This window comes from Corvus moneduloides, chromosome 9 (genome assembly GCF_009650955.1).
Source record: "Corvus moneduloides isolate bCorMon1 chromosome 9, bCorMon1.pri, whole genome shotgun sequence".
Lineage (NCBI taxonomy): Eukaryota > Metazoa > Chordata > Aves > Passeriformes > Corvidae > Corvus > Corvus moneduloides.
In genome coordinates, this window is record NC_045484.1 from 29419085 (window position 1) to 29426839 (window position 7755).

The window sequence follows — 7755 nt, forward strand, 5'->3', positions numbered from 1 at the left end:
GGAAGCAAAGGCGTCTCCATTAAATGCCTCCTACCCATCCAGCTGTTCTTGGGCAGCTTTCTGAGTAGTTTTAGAGGGGATGATCAAGAGAAAAAGGGGGAGGAAAGATTTGATGTTACACTGACTCCAGGGGGAAACGTCTCTTGCAGCAACCAAGCTGCAATTCTTGGGGTGAGACAGCTTTGCAGGAAAATGTGGGTCTTGTGTTTTAGTCAAAGAACCACCACCTGCAGAGACAAATCCAGCCCATGCTTCACACAGTGTTCTTTGGTGAGGGTGAGATACTTACAGAAAAAAATTCCAGCCATGGACCAGGTGTCCAGAAACTCTCCCTGGAGTAAATGAGTTCAGCAACCTCTGAGCAGTGCTGAGATAAGCAACAAAAAAATGGATCACAAAAAATGCTAAGTTGCTCCAAGGACTGGGGAGATGGTGGTTTGGGCTGGACAGTGTTAATAGGTGCTGGTTTATGATGTTGGCTCCAATCCCTCTGAATCACAGCTTCACAGCTGCAAGAAGGGACAGTGGAAGTGCTCTCGCTCACAGGGGAGATGGGAAGATTGAATTTTTAACTGAGTGCATTCAGCAGCGTGGAGGTAAAAAAGGATATTTGCTTTCAGCACAGGGTCTGGGATGGGGCTGCAGTGGTGGGGACCCACCTGCCAAGTGTGTTTTGTTGTCTCCCTTATTTCAGGTCATTTCTTTTAAGTCGGCACAGGGCTTTTAAGGACTGTGTCCCATATCTGGGTCTTAGCAGATTTGCCCACATGTTTTCCTGTGTGTGTCTCTGGGACTCATAAATAAAAGCGTCTTTAGCGCTCAAGTAAGTTCCCCTTTGAGAAGGGACTGTCAAAGACAGGCACTAATGTCATTAGGAGGTTACAAGGGGGAAACAAGAGAGAATTTACTACAGATCCTCATTTCCATAATCTTGCCTCGGCTTCCTCGTTTGTCAGTTCTTAACCTCAATTCCTTAACCTCCAAATCTGTGGAGTAGTTGACCTTGGGGATTTGTCTTCAAACTGATTTTGAGTTTTAAGCAATCTAAATTAGGCTCCCCATGACAGAAGACAAAACTTGGTCTTTGCACCCAAATGTGAAAGACAGGCCCAGAGTGCAAGTGAAATCTTGCAATCATTTTTTCAAACCATCTGCCCATCTGCAGTCCCAGAACAATATCAGTTCGGTGCTGCCTCCCCTCTCTCTCTCTCAGGAATAAAGAAATTACCATAAACAAAGCAGATCAAGGGTCTTTTTAAGCCAAATGCAGCCAAGACACATTGCTTCAGAAAGGAGCAGGAGAGGAAAAAAAGAGCTGCAGGGGAAGTTTCTTCCTAATTCTCATTAACTCCAGTTTGGCCAGTGATGCTGGACACTGCAGTGTAATTTGGAGTGGATGGTGCTGTGTCCCTCTCCATGGGCACTCCATTTCCAAGGTATTTCTGTGGCAAACAAAAGTGATCACCCCAGAAAAAAAAAGGAAAAAAAAAAGACTGCAGAACTGCTTCTTAAAACTGCTCCCTAACTGTGCAGAGGAGGGAGAATACAAGGGAACAGGGAAATTAGTCTGGACACAAAGAGCCTTTTGGTCTCTCAGACCATTTCTGCGTTGCTCATGGCAGTCAAACCCCTGCCTGAATCACGCTCTTTATTTCAGGGAGCGAAGCCATTGTGAGAAGATGCATTTATTTCCAAGAGTGTGCTCTGAGTTAGAGAGGCTGCGGCAAACTGACAGGGCAGCTTGGCACGAGGATTTTCTGGAGCAGCAGGTAGAGATGAACAACGGGAGCTGGACCAGTCCCTGCATGACAGGGAAACAGGGGAGGCAGAGAGATTAAATAATTCAGTGTGTGTTGATGTGATGCATGGAAAAATACCACCAGAAGTCACGAAGCTAAATGCCTGGGTACCTCTCCAATGGATCAGAGAGCAGGTTTGAGGGGTAAAGAGAGGGAAACAGGCACATCCGTGCTGGGGAGCAGCTTGTGCAGTGGTGGCTGCAGAGAGGCTGCCCCCGAGGTGCCGGGAGGGGGAAGGAGATCTGCGGGAGCCTCAGCCTCATTATTTTTATGTTCAGCTGCCTAATTACTACGTGTCAGCTGTCTGTTGGAAGGAACGATGTACTGCAGCCTCTCGTTTGGGAATTTATAGTGATTAATGGGCCTGGAGGGAATGACTAACGAGGAAATGTTAGAATTAGTAAATATGCATCACCGTGCAATGAGTAAAGCAAGGGACATGACAAATGAGCCCAAGTATGTGAAAGATGTAAATGTTGCAGAGGGACAACCTTTGGGAGGCCCCAGGGACCCGCAGAAAGCGAGAGGAACAGGAGGGTGGGAGCAACACAGGTGTGATCCCGTGGGGTGACAACAAACCAAGTAAGAAGGGTCCTCCAAAGCCTTCCAAACAGTCCTAAGCAGACTTGGAGGAACAAACTCGCTCTGGCAGGGCACTGCAGTAGGATGGAAAGCTGCTTCCCTGCCTGTTGTCTCCTGTGGAGCACAGCAGGAGCACCGGTGTCACAGCCGCGTGTTGGGTGATCACCGCAATCTGTCCTGCACCAGGACATGGGTCTTTGAAGATATTTAGGTACGGCAAGACCCAAACCACTTAGTTTATCCACTTCAAGTGCAGAAATTGCTTTCAGCTCGACTGCTTCAGAAGAATTTGTTTACCAAATAACAGCTCTGCTGCGTGCCAGGGACCTGTAGCTGGTCCAACATCCATGCAAAGTAACACCTGCAGGCTGAGCCATACAGGCAAGGACAGCACAGCACAGCATCATGGAGGGGCCTGGGTTTTGGGACTACTTTTCTTATATTCCTAAGTAAGTGAGATGTATAAGCCCCCAGAATCACAGCTTGCAGGTGCTCTTGAGTGGCTGGCATTTTAAAACTGCAAATTTAGGAAAAATTCTACTAATTTCAGTAAATTTATTAAAACCTGTAAAATGAACAGGATTAAGGAAGAAAAGCACCTGTCCTAATTTCTGGATCTAACATCTCACTGAGATCATCTGACAGTCACTGGTCTGCTACACCTGTCCACTGCCAGCATCAGCTGGTGAGAACATTCCTTGAGCAGTGTAAGATAAACCTTTGTACCAGTGCTGCAGTCTTTATTTGAAACCAGAACCCAGATCAAAATGTTCCTGAGTTTTGGGTCACAGAAAATCTAGAATTAGATATGCTACAGAAAACTGAAATTTGGTCTCATTTGCATCTACCAGATCAAACCCCTCGCTCCATGTGGCTTTTCCATTTTATTTCCAGCACAGCAACATTATTCAAATTTCACTCCATTGAAAGATGCAGCTGTTTCTATTTTTGGTGCATCCCTGTTAGAGAATAGGAATCAAACAACAATTCTGCTCTGTTTGGTGATCAGCAGTATTCTGTCTGTAAGATAATTTTCACTCATTGCAAACAGAAGTCAGGGGAGCAATAGCTTAGGTACTTCTGCCCTTTAAATACTGCAAAACAGCTGTAATGTTATGTTTTCTCTATAATAGACATTTCTGAAAGCTGAGGCAATTTTCAGAGGACATAACTAGATCATAGACAAGCCTGTAGCTATGGAATAGATAATTTCCCTTTTCCAGCATGCCTGGATGAAAAAGAAAATTATTTATAGGGGAAAAATCAAACACCCTCTCCTCCAAACCAATCAACTAATCTCCTTTGTGAAAATTAAATAATCTAAATATGCCTTAGAGGATAACTGTGAACTCCTACAGGTAGAAGCAAGACTAGTCTGTGTTTCAAAGTGCTTTAGGGCTCTGAAAGCAAAGCAGAATCACCAATGCTGTCCTCCAGTTGCTGACTGGACAGCAATGATTTCTATAATTACATTGTAAAAGAACTTCCCTTGCCTTTTGTAGAGATCAATATAAATTGAGACCAGCCATCAACTTCTTCATCAACAGCTTGACTCCATGCCTTCCACTGAGAGAGGAAGTCATCCAAAGTCACTTTTTTAGTCCCTCCTAAAGCAGAAAATGACAATTCCCCCTGCAACCCATTCCCTCCACAAAAACATTCACAAAGGCTATTTTGGTAAACCAAAGACCTTCTCCAGTGTTCCCAGAGGCAATGGGATATATCTCATGGACCCAAACCTTCAGGAGCAGCCCAGCACTGCCTCTTTCTCTGACAGCAATGATGTAAAACACCAAATCCCAGTCTCAAAATCAGGACTTTTTCCTCTCCTGTAGGTCTGTGGCCTCAGCCAAATGCCACTTTGATCCCTCCTAACGGTGTGATGACCACTGCACCCCGTGTGAAGGGAGAGTTCATCTCCCTTGAGAAAGCTCAGGACTTAACCAAGGCTCTCACTTTCCTTGGTTTCACCACTGGCAAGAGAAGTTCAACACCTGGCTGAAGTGATGAAAAAGAAAACATTTAGCTGAAACACTGCATATACTCTAATTACAGCCAATCCATCCCCAAACGAAATATTTAATTTCAATTTTCCCAACGATGGCTTTATTTGAGGGCTCTGCATCCAGGGGGACAGCATTTCTATTTTTCCACAGCAAAACATGATGTTTTCGAATGTACTTTTTCAGTTGGAAAATGACAGGATGGAAAATCCACAGCTATCTCTACTTATAACACATCATGGTTAGGTGTGTGTGCATAGCACTTAGCACAGCATAAAACATAACATAGCACATAACACATCCAGGTGGGTGTGCATATGGCATGGGCACAAAAAGTAAGTTTTACAGACAAAGTTTGAGAACACAGAAACTATTGGAAAAGGAGGGTTAAATAGCAGTCAGTTCAGATGGTACAAAGCAAGCTGTGCTTTCTTCATCTCAAGGAAAGTTAAAATACAAAAACCTGCTTGCAGGTGACACTGAAAACACTTTGGAGGTCCCTCCATTTATTGTTGGGTACAGGGAGGCCTGGTGCAAGAAACACTTGAAATACAAAGTACTGTGGAAACAATACCCAGCCCTCAGCAGAGATAAAGTCAAAACCCAGCTGATGTTTCTGAGTCAGAAGCAAGTGCAACTGGTCAGATGTGCCACACACTTGCCCCCCTCCATCTGAAAATAACACTGCTTCCAAATTTTCTGGGAGCATGAAGATTTCAACAACAACAGCCTCAGCAGAGCTCCCCTATGCTGTGTTGTTTACTTTTCAGGGAAGTTGCTGACTGCTTTTCATTTTGCCACATGTGAGACAAAACAATCCACTATCCTTTTATTCAATAAAGTTGTTTAATATTCCAAGTTTCTTCCGTGATTCAGAAGAGAACTGTTTCCAAATGCCAGCCTCTCCTGCCAGGGGGTGGAAAACGCCTGCTCCTGGCTTGGTTTAGCAGCAGGATGGCAGCAGATTGGCCTTTCCAAAGCAGGGGGCCTTGGGCAGCGACAGAAAGACGTGCCCAACCCTCAGCCAAAAATATCACCCAAACCCAGGGGAGGAACCATTTTTAATAGCTCACCTAAAAAGGCAAAAATTATTTGCCAGAGGTTCCGGCAGTATCACGGTTAACACAGACATTTCTCCTGGTAAATGGGGGGAATTGCCTGGATTGCCTGAAACGGGTCAGTTATTACCCTGGGAACTGCTGGCCAAGTCTGACCTCTCCACCTCACACCTGGGTGCAATTTCCAGCAGCCCAGCCACAGGTTCCAGTGAAATCAAAGCCGATGCAGCCGTTGACTTCTAAGATCTCCAATAGGGAGATCTCAGCTGTGGTTACCAGCTGGGCTGTGCAAGTGTCATTTTCCAAAAAACCCATCTGCCACACTGAGGGTTCAGTAGCCAAGAATCTGCTACTTACTACCACAAAACTGCTCCAGATTTTCACAGGGGTAACTACTAGCATTTACATTTTGGGAGGGACAGAGAAGCTGGATTTTAGAAACTGTTACTTTCAGTGTTGAAAGGAAATGTTTCTCTTCCTGCACTGGTCCAAGCCTGCCTTTTTCTCTGCTGCTTTCTTGTTTTGCTACTTCATTTTCAGATGGGTGCCCTTGGCTTTCCAGGACCATGGACCATCTCATGGCTTTTATCTTTCTTGACATTTTACATCTGTTTTATGTCCCTAACTGCCTTTGATTTAAGCCTGGCTTCACTTTTCTCATATTTAAGCTTAGAGGCAGAGGCAGCCCAGCTGAGATTCGCATCTCCACGGATGTTAGATGTCTCCAGGGCTGATGTCTACATTGGAGGTGGTGCTCTAGATTCCCCTTAGCATCAGTGGAGAGAAATGAGTGACTAAGCTGTGATTTATCTGAGCTACTTGAGGCATCTGAACTTAGTGGGGGGTAATTCCTGCATCACGAGCATCTCTTTCTCTCAATGAGCAACCAGTGGAGGAGTCATTGTCGGGAGGCACGACTCCTATCCTGGATCACAAAATAAAATTTGAAAGGCTCTGAATGTGCCTTTCCTTTGGGAGAATCCTGTCCCCTCACCGGTGCCTTTCTACACGCCTTGGCTCAAATGATTCACAGGCAGCTGCCTTCCCAGGTGATGCCACCAAGGTTCATGTACCTGGGCATGGATTTCTGCAAGGTCTGGCAGATCTACCCCCACTTATTGCCAGGGTGTCTGTTGTGAGTTTTCTCCAAGAGGCCATGTGAAACCTAAAATACCACCAACAACCCTATTTGAAGAGTAGGGCCATTTACACACAGGGAGGCAGGCTACAGAATGAAGGTTTGTAGGTAGAAAAGGGGATTTATCATGACGGATGAAGGGCATTTTTAGCTCGAGAGGCAGCTGGTTTCCCTGCAACCAGATGGCCACAGGGTCCAGGCCAAACTTTGCATCTTGACCGTACTCCAGTGTGATGATTACGACTGACTGAACTCAGAGTTTGGTCACCGTGCGAATATTAAACACCACAGAATGATTTCTAAAGATTATTAGATTAGTGCAGCACCCAGGTCAACACCTCACCGCTGAGCTCATGCTAAAATGAGAGGTTAAAATCCACAGTTTTAAATCACAGGTGCCAGTAAAAAGCCCTCTCATGGAACGAGACACTAAACCATTGAAACAGCCAGGATGGGGATACTGGAGCCCACCTAACACACAAGGAAATTGAAATATGCACCAAATCTGAGCTCAGAACTGGATCCTGATTTTACAAACGTGCATTTTATCAATAAAAACATTGGCTACAAATAATTCAACACCTTCTGGTTGTCAAAATTTGGCCTAGGACAGAAATTCAGATGTGAGGCACCTCTACTGCTCCTTCATAGAGATGGCACATGATTATCCAGAATTACGTACTGAACCACAGCCAGAAAATCCAGCTTGAGTTGCCCTTCTGCTAAATGACTCCAAAACAGATGTGTGAAAACCTGCTAATAGTAATCTTCAGGTTACTTTAGTAAAACAGCTGAGTGTGGTGGCATCTGGAGAACTTGCTGTCAAGTAAATTCCTGCTTTGGGGAGCAGCAGGAGGAAGAGGGAAAGGGTTTGGTACCTATCTGCTCTGGTCATCTGGAATTAATCTGCAGCCAGGCGTCTGTCAAAGCTCCCAATTCTTTGGGTATCCTAGAGACAGCTGAGGGAGACGGTACAAGCAAAGGAAGTCCAGTCTGGAAATCGATTCTCTGCACACGAGGCAGCCTGAGCACCCAAAACCTGCACCAACAGAAACCACTCCTGTTCCTGCAAAAAGACAGATTTTATGCCCAAGTATAGTATATCATTTAAGAGTTAAACACAGGGTCTTGATGAGCCACTTAGCAAAGAAAAAAAGGAGGAAATGGGAAGATAA